This window comes from Phyllostomus discolor, chromosome 4 (genome assembly GCF_004126475.2).
Source record: "Phyllostomus discolor isolate MPI-MPIP mPhyDis1 chromosome 4, mPhyDis1.pri.v3, whole genome shotgun sequence".
Taxonomy (NCBI): domain Eukaryota; kingdom Metazoa; phylum Chordata; class Mammalia; order Chiroptera; family Phyllostomidae; genus Phyllostomus; species Phyllostomus discolor.
The window spans coordinates 130611161-130625080 of NC_040906.2; the positions used below are offsets into that span (position 1 = coordinate 130611161).

The 13920-nt window shown below is 37.7% G+C and overlaps 1 pseudogene; it reads left to right on the top strand.

Annotated features, from left to right (window-relative positions):
* Positions 1 to 10602: 10602 nt before the first annotated feature.
* Positions 10603 to 10686, top strand: LOC114495748 (annotated as a pseudogene).
* The last annotated feature ends 3234 nt before the right edge of the window (positions 10687 to 13920 follow it).

Genomic DNA, 13920 nt, shown 5'->3' on the forward strand with positions numbered 1-13920 from the left:
TAGAATATGCTAGGAAGACATGGAGTCAAAGCAGCTCTACTTAATACATAGAAACAAACACAGGGAGGCTTCCAAAATAAGGAGACAAAGAAACACTGTCCAAATGAAAGAAAGATCAAAATTTCTAAAAAAGAATCAAACAAAAGGAGATAAGCAATCTACCAGATGCAGAGTTAAAAATACTGGTTATAAAGATGCTCAGGGGCTTAGTGAGAACCTCAACAGCATAAAGAGTATTCAGTCAGAAACAAAAGATACTAATTGAAATAAAGAAAAACTTACAGGGAAACAACAATAGCATGGATGAAGCCAAGAATCAAATCACTGATTTGGAACGTAAGGAAGCAAAAAACAACCAACCAGAACAAGAATCCAAAAAGACAAGATAGTGTAAGCAGCCTCTGGGGCTACTTCAAGCAGTCCAACATTCGCACCATAAAGGTGCCAGAAGGACAAATGAAACAGCAAGAAATTGGAAATCTATTGGAAAAAATAATGAAACAAAACTTCACTAATTTGGTGAAGGAAATAGACATGCAAGTCCAGGAAGCACAGAGTCCCAAACAAGATGGATGCATAGATGCCCACTCCAAAACATCATAATTAAAATGCCAAAGGTTAAAGATAAAGAGAGAATCTTAAATGCAACAAGAGAAAAGAAGTTAATTTAATCTACAGGAGAGTTCCTATAAGACTGTCAGATGATTTCTCAAGAGAAACTCTGCAGGCTAGAAGGGATTGGCAAGAAATATTCAAAGTCATGAAAACAGGTACCTACAGCCAAGATTGCTCTACCCAGCAAAGATATCATTTAGAATTGAGGGCAGATAACGAACTTCCCAGACAAGAAAAAACTAGAGGAGTTCATCATCACCAAACCATTATCATATGAAATGTTAAAGAGACTTGTTTCAGAAAAAGAATAAGATCAATACTATGAACAATAAGGTAACAATAAATACATATCTATCAACAATTAAACCTAAAAAACAAACTAAGCAAACAAGAACAGAGTCAGGATCATGGATATGGAGAGGATTTTGATGGTTACCAGATGGGAAGGGTTTGTAGAGGAAAGGGTGAAGAGGTAATGAGATTAACAATTACAAATAGGTAGTTACAGAATAGCTGTGGGGATGTAAAGTGCAGTATAGGAAATGGAGTAGCCAAAGAACTTAAATGCATAACCCATGGACATGAACAATGGTGTGAGGGTTGCCTGATGGAGTGGGGGTTGCTGGGTGAAGGGAGACAAAGGGGAAAAAAACAATAAAATATAATTTTAAAATTTTTTAAAAAACAATTAAAATTAAAAAAATAAAAATTAAAAAACAGACTAGCATTTCTTCAGTAAAAATCTCTCAATAAAAAGCCTTTCAGTACAACTTTTTGATGCTATTTGAACTTGTTCTTCCTAAAAAGCAATGGTCACTACCATTTACCTCATCACCATAGGTTTGCAAAGTAATACAGTCATCTGGTAAAATCTTAAATTGTGTCAATGTATGATAACTATAATTACAGTGAGAAATCTTATTAAAATGCTGGTGACAAGTGGATGTTATCAGTCCATCTTGTCCAAACCTAAACAAGAAAGCTGTGAAGCTCAGACAATTGCCCCGTGAGTGTGGCATTATGCCTGAGAGCAAAGTGTCATCTAGCAGAACAGAAATGTCTCCCTCTGCCCTTAGCTGAGTATCAACAAAAATTCACTGTGGGATAATATTGCTTCTTTAAGTCCAAGGAAGATTTTCTTTCCTTACTATGTGACAACTCTTAGTTAAATATTATATATTGTTTTCACGGTCACGCTGGACCTACTGGCACATATATTAAGGGGTTTTTTTTTCCACAAAATTTTATTTATTTATTTTTAGAGAGAGAGAAATGCAGGGAGGAAGAGAGGATGATAAAGATCAATGTGTGGTTGCCTCTCACGTGCCCCCAACTGGGGACCTGGCCTGCAACCCAAGCATGTGCTTTGACTGGGAATCAAACTGGCAACCTTCTGGTTTACTGGCCAGTACTGAATCCACTGAGCCACACCAGCCAGAGCAAGTTTCTGGTAACTTAAGAGTACAGGCAGTTCTCAAAATGTCATCCCTTTTTAAATCATCACTGTTTCTCTCAATTTTCTAGAGGAAACAAAGTATAAAATGGAACTATCAATACTTATGCAAAATCTATTAAATTGAGTAAACATTTTAAAATATACAGTATGCCAGCCTCATTGTGGAAAGCTCCATATTTCTAAATACATTCAGATAAAATATCTCTCCACCATAAATACTTACTAGTAATAATATTTATTTCAGCAATAAAACTCAGCTTATCCAAAATTATTTGCATGCGCACATGCACATGCACCCGTGTACCCAGGGCAACAACTGCATGTTCACCAAGGCTAGGCATACACCAGAACAGACTGGAGCTTAAAGATAAACACTTTGAACATGGCTTTTTTTAATCCAGAGATCCCATATTATCTGATAATTACAATGCAAATTATTCCTTTATGAGTAAAAATGAGACATATTACAGATTACATTAATTCTGTTAAATGTTTGCTGGACTAAATTCCCCTCCCATGTTGTGCTGGATACAAACAAGTCAAAAGTGGTAGAATAAAGCCCTGGACAAGTTGTTCAGTTGGTTGGAGTGTCAGCTCATACATCAAAATGTTGAGGATTCAACCCCCAGTCAGGGCATATACCCAAGTTGCTGGTTTGATCCCCCTTTGGGGCATGTACAGGAGACAGCCAATCAATGTATCTCTCTCAAGTCAATCTCTCTCTCTCTCTCTCTCTCTCTCTCTCTCTCTTTCCTCCCCCTCCAAATCAATAAACATGTCCTTAGGTGAGAATTAACAAAAAAATTTTAAGTAATAGAATAAATACTGTAATTTTACATAACAATAATTCCTAATACCTATATAATACTTTATAGTTTAGTAACTCCTATCACTTAATGTATTATATTTAAATCCTCTAAATCGGTAAAATAATTTATTTTACCATCATCATTTTACAAATAAGGAAATAAGGTTCTGAATATGTCACCTATACTGTAAACTCAGGATATGAGGAACTATTTCTTGAGCCACCTTTTCAAATTCTCTTCACCTCATTTTATCTCTGGTTATCCATTACCATTCTCCCTCATATACCAGCTTCTCTCTTAATTACTCCCTTTAACTTGACATTCTAAAAGGCACCCAAGTGTCTGGCTTTATTTCCTACACTCTACTTGTGCTTAGCATATTCATCATCATCTCTGCTTCTAACCATTTAAATCAGCCTAAATCACCAATAAACCACAAGCCCATGCTGCCATGAATACAAATTGCCTGCCTTCCTTACAGTCCTCACCTACATCCTTGCTTGAAGGGCCTTCAATTCACGTGGTATCTACTTCTTTCCATCACAGGAACCAAGGAGGGGTTATCCTATTCTCAGTTCTAATGGTAAGCCTGGCAGGTTTATGCCAATAAGTATGACCCTATTTCTTTGGCCATGGATTGGTTTAAGTATGGTAACATAACATAATTTTGCCCGATGAAACATGAGAAGACAGTATATGGGCGAAAGTCATGGGGAGGCTTTCCGCCCTTGTTTTGGACTGAACTGCATACTCCCAAAATTTATGTGTTGAAGCTCTAACCCCCAGTACCTCAGAATGTGACTGTATCTAGAGAGAGAGACTTTGAAAAGGCGAGTTTAAATGAGGTTTTATAGGTAGGCCCTTAAACAACCTGACTGGTATCCTTATAATAAGAGAAATTTTGGACATGCAAAGGAACACCAGTGATATGCACACACAAAAGGAAGTCCATGTGAGGACACAGCAAGAAGGTGGTCAGGCCACTTGCAAGCCAAGGAGAGGGGCCTCAGAAGAAACCACTGCAACAACATTCTGATCTCGGGCTTCTAGCCTCCTGAACTGACAGAATAAATTTCTGGTGCAAGCCGCCCAGTCTGAGGTACTTTGTTATGGCAGCCCTACCTAACTAATGCAAGTCCTAGAGCTAGAGATAAATAGCATAAATAATGGTCAAGGAATAACTGGTTCAGAGTGCCTTTGGAAAAATAAAAGAGAGACCTTGTGGTCATTCTAATGTGGTTCTAACAGACAAAACGTCCATCAGAACAGAAGCTAATCTTATCCCTAGTGCAAACCGTGTGTCTTCACTCAGAAGTCATCTCATGATGCACATATTTAAGTACAATGCACAGGAACTAATAACATCTGTTTAGTCTATGAGGATGAAATAAAAATAGAGTGAAGGAGAAAAGGAAAAGAAGGAGGAGTAGGAAACAGCTAACTCTTAAAAGTGTTAACTCATTTAATTCTTATAACCACCCTATGAGGAAGCAAATTTAACATTATGGTCCCCACTTTGCATAGGAGGAAACTGAATCATAGAATAAATTGCTTAGGGTCACACAGTAAAGTGGAAGAACTAGGATACATAATAGATCCATAAGAAAAGAATCACAAAAATTTAAATTAAAATTTAAAAACCTCTATATTCTGCCCTGGCTGGTGTGGCTCAGGGGATTGAGTACCAGCCTGTGAACCAAAGGGTCACTGGTTTGATTCTCAGGCTGGGCACATGCCTGGGTTGTGCGCCAGGGCCCCAGTACAGGGCACGTGAGAGGCAACCACACATTGACGTTTCTCTCCCTCTCTTTCTTCTACCCTTCCTCCCTCTAAAAATAAATAAAATATTTTTTAAATATATTTTATTGATTATGCTATTACAGTTGTCCCATTTTCCCCTTCACTCCCCTCCACCCTGTATACCCTCTCTCACCCATATCCCCCCCTTTAGTCATGTCCATGTGTCATAAGTTCTTTAGCTTCTACATTTCCCATACTATTCTTACCCTCCCCCTACCTATTTTCAACCTACAATCTATGCTACTTATTCTCTGTACCTTTTCCCCCTCTCTCCTCCTCCTACTCCCCTGTTGCTAACCCTCCATGTGATGTCCATTTCTGTGGTTCTGTTCCTGTTCTAGTTGATTGCTTAGTTTCTTTTGGTTTTGCTTTAGGTGTGGTTGTTAATCATCGTGAGTTTGCTGTCCTTTTACTATACATGTTTTTTCTGTATCTTCTTTTCTTACATAAGTTCCTTTAACATTTCATAAAATAAGGGCTTGGTGATGATGAACTCCTTTAATTTGACCTTATCTGAAAAGCACTTTATCTGCCCTTCCATTCTAAATGAAAGCTTTGCTGGGTAGAGCAATCTGGGATGTAGGTCCTTGTCTTTCATGACTTGGAATACTTCTTTCCAGCCCCTTCTTGTCTCCAAGATCTCTTTGGAGAAATCAGCTGACAGTCTCATGGGAACTCCTTTGTAGGTTACTGTCCCCTTATCTCTTGCTGCTTCTAGGATTCGCTCCTTCTCTTTAATTTTGGCTAATGTAATTATGATGTGCCTTGGTGTGTTTCTTCTTGGGTCCAACTTCTTTGGGGCTCTCTGAGCTTCCTGGACTTCCTGGAAGTCTATTTCCTTTGCCAGAATGGGGAAGTTCTCCTTTATTATTTGTTCAAATATGTGTTCAATCTGTTGCTCTACCTCTTCCCCTTCTGGTACCCCTATAATTCAGATGTTGGAATGTTTAAAGATGTCCTGGAGGTTCCTAAGCTTCTCCTTGTTTTTTTGAATTCTTATTTCTCCATTTTTTCCTGTTTGGTTGTTTTTTTCTTCCTTCTGGTCCATACTATTGTTTTGAGTCCCAGTTTCCTTCCCATCATATTGGTTCTCCGTGCATCTTCCTTCATCTCTTTTATGGTAACCTGCATTTTTTCATCTAATTTGTGCCCAAAATCAACCAATTCTGTGAGCTTCCTGATCACCAGTGTTTTGAACTGTGCATCTGATAGATTGGCTATCTCTTGGTCGCTCAAAAGGTTGAGTCCTGGGGCATTGATCTGTTCTTCTGTTTGAGACATCTCTCTCTCTCTCTCCCTCTCTCCCTCCCTCCCTCCCTCCCTCTTTGGATTTTTGTTTTTTGGGGTTTTTTTGTCTGGTCACTCCTGTTATGGTGAGGGGCAGAGCCTTAGGTGTTCACCGGGGCTGGGCACCCCAGTCACTAGATTGTGACGTTGTATGTGGGGGCAGGGGTGGGGGGGAATAATGGTGATAGCTCCGTTCTCCTGGGACTTCAGTCCCTTCTTTGGGATCCTGGGTTGTGTGCTCTGCCCTGGTCCACAATCGCCACCTCACAGGGTCCGCCAGTTGCCGCTTGCGTACTCAGGGTCCACCCGCTGTGATCTTGTGTGCCCCCAATGCCTTACGCTCTCCTGGTTGCCTTATGCATCCAGTTCTCCCTGTTCTCCGTGTACTGCAACCCACGCCTGGCTGCTCCTCTCCACCCCTCCTACGGGTCTGGATGAATGGGTCTACTTCAACTTCTTGGCTGTTGGACTTGCATTCAGATAAATTCTCTGTCAGTTCTGGGTGTTATTCTGCCTCTAAATTGTTGTTGTTTTAATCTTGGTTGTGCATGGAGGTACGGTGCATCCACCTATGCCTCCATCTTGCCAGAAGTCTAAATAAATAAAATCTTTAAAAAATAAAACCCTCTGTATTCTAGTACTACTCTCAGATTTTCTTACTAATGGAATTGAAAAGAACCTTACTTTAATTTATATTTTCAGATAGAGAGAGAAGGATATTGGCTCTTATTCATTTTTTATCCTGTATGTCCATGTGTTGTTTTTAAACAAGCAAATATAACATACACTGAATTTATAGCATACACATCTTATTCTGGCAAAACAATCCATTGTCTTCTTCTGCTTCTACCCTTGACCCCAGCGTAAAATCAACACAACCTGATACAATAGCAGGGAGAGGGAGGAATAGGAGAATTTGAATGAACTACGTGGTTTAACTTTAATGAAAGCATGACATATTTTAAATAATGATTCTTTATGGTCACCCCAAATTGTATTTGTATACTGCACTCCTGGTTGCTACTATGTGTTGTGAAAATGCTACATGATTACATTTCAATACAAAGTATGTAAACCAGTGAACAAAGAACCATATTTTGTGACTCTACCTTTACCAGTGGAAAAGGTCTTGCTGCTATCATTATTCCAACACAGAAATACTCAAAGCGGTATGTACAGAAATATCAAAGATCATGAAATGCAATTATTTTTAAATTATTTTTAGCAGAAAAAAATTAGTTCTCTCTGGAAATAAAATGCATTAATGATAAGCATATGCTCAAAGTTTAACTCCTTTTTCTCCTCCTCTACCCCCCAATAAAAGCGGGAGAAATTTTTTTAGGTTGAAATTAATCTAGCATGAAGAAAAGTTACCTTCTGTGAATGCTAAGTAAAGAAATTGTAGGAAAAGGAGGGAAAATACCCTAAGGGTCTCAAAACTGCATAAAGAGAAAGAATATTCTACATCTGAGGAATTTGGGCCCTTTCTTTGTGAATAAGCCTTTTTAGACTTTGCTTAAGTATTAGTTTTTGAGCTCCTGAGTGTGTTTGCTGCAGGTGGACTTTGTTTAGAAAAAAGCAAGAAAATCTAAAATTTAAAAAGTAGATGTAGAATAGTTGAAAAGAAGAAAATAATTCTATAAATTTGGCTTAACTAATATATCCTTAAGTTACATTATTTATTGCCAAATTCACCATGCCAGTGTTGCTTCTTTATTATTAACAGGAAACATATTCAGACAAAGAAATTGAACTTCTTTTATTAAAAATCAGAGTTAAATGAGTTTAGATAATATCTTTTAGCTTTCTTAATTTACTCCATTCACTTTCAGTTATTCAAATTGAAATAATGTGAGTTGGAACATATGCACTACTTTTACATTCTTATTGAATTAGAGGTAAACTGAAATGAATTAATAGCCTTAGTTAAACATACAAATAACATCAATAAATATTGTTGGGAACTGCCCTGCCTAGTTTCAGAAGCTGTAATCCCCCATGGCTAAGGCTGAGTAACGAACCTTGGGACCATAAGCCACTTAAGAGACAAAGCTTATCTTCCTTTCAAGGGCACTACCTCTACCCCCTTTCTCTTCACACTGCTTGGCCCCGGGTGAATGGCTAGTTAGCCAATGACCTGTAAGATTCCTCAAAGGAGGGACAACCTAAGACAGGAATGGTTGAGAAGAGGCCCTGAGGAAAGGACTTGGGGGGCTATAGAAAAAGGGGGTGATGGACCCTCAGCCCTTGGCTTTGACATAGCCTGAGTCCTCATTCTGTCTGCAAGGAGTCTCCTAATCTCCTGGCTGCCTTACTTCCCCTACCTGACCTAAGCCTGAAACAATGCTGAAGATGGGTGTGCTCCTGTGCTGGAAAGGGCAGGTTCCCTGGGGTGATCAGGCCTAAGAAAGAATGCATAAAATTCTATGAAACTTACTTTGCTAATACCCTCAATTTAAATGATAAGGGTCTAAGCCACAAATGAATTTGTTCCCCAAAGTTTTAAGGCCCTTTAACTATCTGACCCTGACTCAGAATAAGCCCTCAGAGTTCTTTGAATGTTATCTATCATTTAATGATTTCTGCCTGACAATGATTGATGAGTTTTACATATATACCCTCTATTCCTATGCAAATTGAATCCAATAAAAGCTTGCCAAGGCAAGGATCAAGGAACTCTCCCCTTGAGAGGGTGTCCTTGCCATCCCTTTTCCTCCACAAGACTCGGTAGTCCTTAATGCCTCTTGACTGCTATAGCCTCAATGGGTCTTTTGGCTTCTGCTCTCTTTTTAAAATTTTCCTCTAAAAATTCCATAGATTTTCTTTGTGAGACAGTCACCACTGAATATTCACCATCCTTATTAGGCAGAGTTTAGTAATAGGCCAGTTCATGGGCTAATGGCCAGTACTTTAGCTTTCAATCTGGTTCAAGGTTAATCCCTTCAACTAAATCAACTGGCCCATAAGAGCAGGAGTCACATGATATGAAAGCAGGATGGTCCCAGCAACATAGAAACACTTCTAGCTGTTTTTTTACAAATGAAGCTTCAGACATAGAAATTTTTCTCAGAACAGGACCCTGGGTGTGGTGGGCACACAAGCCAATGTGGTCTCCTCTCCAGTGTGTGCTTCCTTCTAAGAAATCCATGGCGTTAAATTTTAAACATTTATTACACAACGGTGCTGGTTTTATCCTCCACCACAAAAGCTGTTATTATACTTAGTTATTTTCATGATTTCCTTGCTTTTAACATAGATTTAATTCTCTCTTAAGGTATTTCTACATCATTTTGATGTAAATTTCATATTTGGTCCCTTGTCTTATCTATGAAAATAATCCTTGTCTTGTTGATTTCTTAATACCCAGCACCTTAGAGAATGCCCGCTATATAGCAGGTGCTAACTAATGTTAATCAAATCCATGAAACAGATCAATGACAGAAACATGTGTGTTGATTTTACCAAGGAGAGCCTCAGCTTCAAACATGAAAAGTGAGAAAACCTTTTTGACAGGAGCGGGAGTCCTGAGTCTCCAGTCTATTGGGCAGGTGCACTGTCAAACTGGAGGCAAGAACATTTCCTCATAAGCTATAAACTTGTTCAGGATTCCAGGAAGGTGAGAATGGCAAAACAGTCAGAGTACAGCAGAGACCCCACCCAAAGTTTACTAACAGGGACATCCAGGAACTCTAACCAGCAGGCTAGCTTGCTAGACAACAGCAGACACCCTCCTAGCCTAATATAAGATGTAACATGATGAACTGCTCCACATCAACATATTCATGACTTGCTCTCATAAATGTAATTTCCGTAAATGTTCAAATGTAAGTACATACATAAAAGGTTATTCCAATAACCTTTTAGGGAATAACATTGTCTTGGGGCATTTCATATGGAGATTCAATTAAACTGGCATTATTGGTTATTCAATTCCCCAAAATTAGTATCATATAAAAATGAAAAACAAATTCAATATTAATAAATATTTGATAAAGCCATTATTATAATACACAGTGAACATATTAATATGTAAATATAGTTGGGTGTTTATGCCAACCAGGTTACAGGTAAATTCAATAAATTTTTTTGTAACAATGTCCTGATAACATACGGGCATAAACTCAGAGTTGTTTGCATTCTCTAGCTATGAGAATTTACAGGATTTATACAATTTATACACACAAACATCCTATTGATTCAATTAGGATTAGTTTATTAGGGTGTATACATGAACACATCCTGTTGATACTGTGTGTGTGTGTGTGTGTGTGTGTGTGTGTGTGTGTGTGAGAGAGAGAGAGAGAGAGTAAGAGCGGGGGAAGGGAGATTGTCAAAGAAGTCTGAAAAATTACCCTAGGTATTTACCTTAGATAAAAGTTGCCTTTATGGGCCTGTGGTACGGGCTCATGTGGTACCTATGGGTATGGGCTTTATTAAGCTTTGTGGTATGACTATTCTTGAGACAAAAAAGGTCAAGAAGATGCCTACTATATATCAAAATCTGTGAGATGACACAGAAGAGGGACTTAGGGGAACATTTATAGTACTAAATGCCTAAATTAAAAAGAACAAATGTCTCAAAACAATGACCTCAGCTTTTACCTTAAGAAACTAGAAAATGAGCTTTGTGCTTTGAGTTTTGTGCAGTGGCAGTATCGTATCCAATGAAGCTTATGTGAGGTGTGATTATTGCTAATTGAAAAGAAAATAGAAAATGAAAGATCAAGTAAAATACAAAGTGAGCATACAAAATAAATAGTAAAGATCAAAGCATAAATTGATTAAATAGAAAACGAAGGAGCTTTCGAGTTGAGCAATCAGAATCCTTTTCCACACCAGCATGCCGGGGCCAAAAGCTCCCAAGACAACAGTAGCTCTTTGTCCAAGATCCCACCCTATGAAATAAGAAGAAATAAAAAGAAATAAGCAAATATGATCTTTCTGGAGATTTGAGGAAGCTGTAAAACAATTCAAAAAAGAAAAATTATCATGTCGTTAAGAAACCCCAAGTACAATCAGATTCCTTTCATCAACGGCTTCCAAGAGATTGGGTCAAGATCTAAGAACACAGAGGAAGAACTTCACTGGAGACTCTCTGAGGAGCCTGACAAGATTTTTCTGCTTATCCACACAACTCAGACATTACAGGACAAGGCTTACACACCTCACTGGTGAAAACATCTTAGGCCAGACAATAGCCCAACAGATTGATCAACTACTTCCAGAAATGAAGTGGACACAATAATGCCACCAGCTGAGATGATCATTCAGATCCTTCTGCAAAATTTACTTAGTGTCTGAGTTTACACAAAGCAGCCTTGTTCAGACAGAACCCATTCACCTTGGAGAGCTAATATCAAAGCCTGTGAACTGGGAACTGACTAATTCCATCCTCTACTGAACTGGTTCTTAAGAACAAAGACAGGGCTTAGAATTGGGATAGAGACACTGCTTCTCAAATTCCACTGAGGTGTTGGCACATCCTTCCATTGTGGGATAGTATTCCATACTATTGTTAAGATTAATTTTGTTGGTAATAATCTACTTAACTACTTTCTTTATAATTCTCATTTAATGTTAATGTGTTTATTTACCATTTAATGTGCTGAGAACTTACAAAGTTAGATTGTTGACTAGATCATTATCATTTTGTTGATAAGGTGTTCTTCCATTGCTGTTACTGCATTTTCCTGGTTACAGAGGCTCCATTCTAGGGGATAAACACAAAGTATATTACCTCAGACTTAAAAAAAGAAAAGAAAAAACAATAAGAACATTCATGATACAAAAATGCTGGTTCATTGAGAAGATCAGTAAAGTTGATAAAACTCTAGACAGACTTGTTAGAGAGAATACACAAATTAGCAATATTTGGAATGAGAGAGGTAACATTACCATAGGTTCTACAGATAGTAAAACTTTAACAGGAAAATCTTATTGTTGAGAGTGACTTAGATATCCCCCATGATTCCCACATCTTAGTGTTCATGTCTCAGAATGACCCCCCCCCCCCTTGAATGTGAATGGGACTTATGGCTTGCTTCTAACCAATGAAATGTGGTAAAAGCAATGGGATGTATGTGATTAAGTGGCTATGATTATATAAAGTATGGTGACTATCTTGCTAAAGTGTCTCTAAAACCATTGTTGACTTTCAAAGAAAAAAAAACTTCCATGAATCCTTTAATAACAAGGAAATAAATTCTATCAACAACCTGATAAATCTTGGAAGCAAATCCTTCCCTGGCCAAGCCTCTGATGAGAAGCCAGTCCTGATCCACAACTTGATTGCAGCCTTGTAAAACCCTAAGCAGAGGGCCCAGCAAGGACTCAGACTCAATTTACAGAAACTGCGTTTTAAGTCACAAAGTTGGTGGTAATTTGTTACATATGAGAAATAGAATGAAAAAATAACATAAAGTCACTTTGGTGAGGCCACTACACTACTAAAATCAAGCAGGATGAGGAATGAGGAAATGATTCTATTTTTGTTTTAACTAGCCTGGGAACTTAAACTTTGAACTTCCCAGTCCTGCACCAATGCCTGGATGTACATCAGTTCACTGGGTGTCAATAGCTAGACATACACCAGATCTCTGGATAACCCTCTGATTACCTCCTGTCGGACTCAGTTATCCAGACCACTTGACATCATCAGACCCCCTGGCACCCATTCTCTCGAACAGCTAGTATCCAGCAACCACAACACCTAGCATCTGATTGATAACTGTCCTGGAACAACCCTAAAGTTGAGAATATACTTCTTACTGTAAGAACTCCCTTATTTTTTCTTCAAAACACTCCTGGGTTTTTGCCTAGCTTTGTTTCCAGTTTGCAAACTCTAAGACCACTAAATACACCATTATCATTTGTTTCTAGCCAAAGCTGCCAGACTCTTTCAGTGTTTGTTCAACATATAGCAATACATAATTAACATGACTAGAATAAATTTACGCCCATAAATTTCATAACTTATATAAAATGGACAATTTCCTTTGAAATACAATTTACCAAATCTCAGCCTAGAAGAAACAGGTAATGTACATAATCTACAAAGAACATTCTAGAATTACTATGTGAGCCTAGCAAGATTTCAAGGATCTATGATTAATATAGAAGAAATTTATTCTATTTCTATATGTTATAAACCCATTATCAGAAATTGGAATTCTTTAAAATATCTTTTGTAACATAAAAAATATTAATTATTTAGGGTAGGTATGTCTAACAAAAAATATTAAATGTCTTTCTAGACTGAAATCATCTTTCTTATTATACATTAATGGCCAACAAATATCATCTGATCAGTCTACTCCGGCTCTTTAAGATCCTTTTATATATGTCTAAACTTCTTGATCAAGTCTTCATTTTGCATAATTGTCAGAAACAATTGTCAGAACATTCATCTTTTGATAAGTTGAACTATTTCCAACCAGTATGGTAGTTTTTAACCACTAGGTTTTGAGGTCAGGTGACTTTATGTTAAATTCCATCCTGACAGTTAATAGTTGTGTGATCTATTATACAACTAACAAAACTTCTAATATTTTATACATCAATTTCCTGATTTATAAACTTGGAACAATTGCACTTAACGGCTCTGTCATCAGATGCTTGTGTTTTGTGTCACCTATGTCACTTTCTTACTATCGGGGGGACTCAAAAAATGGAATTTACTTATAAAAACTTGTGTATTTTTCTTTCATATTCTTACATATTTAAACTTCAATCACCTTCAAAGTACTTATTCTCCATTTGATGCAACACACCTATCGAGACAGTTTTTCTACTGCTCAAAACAGTTTTTGAACTCATTGATTTTGATGCTTTTTAGTGCTTCTGCCATTTTCATTTGTTTGTTTGTTTCATCTCTTCCACATTGGCAAACCATTTCCCTTCTAGGACGTTTTTGTCTGGGGAAACAAAGAAAAAAGTCCCATAGGGCGAGACTGG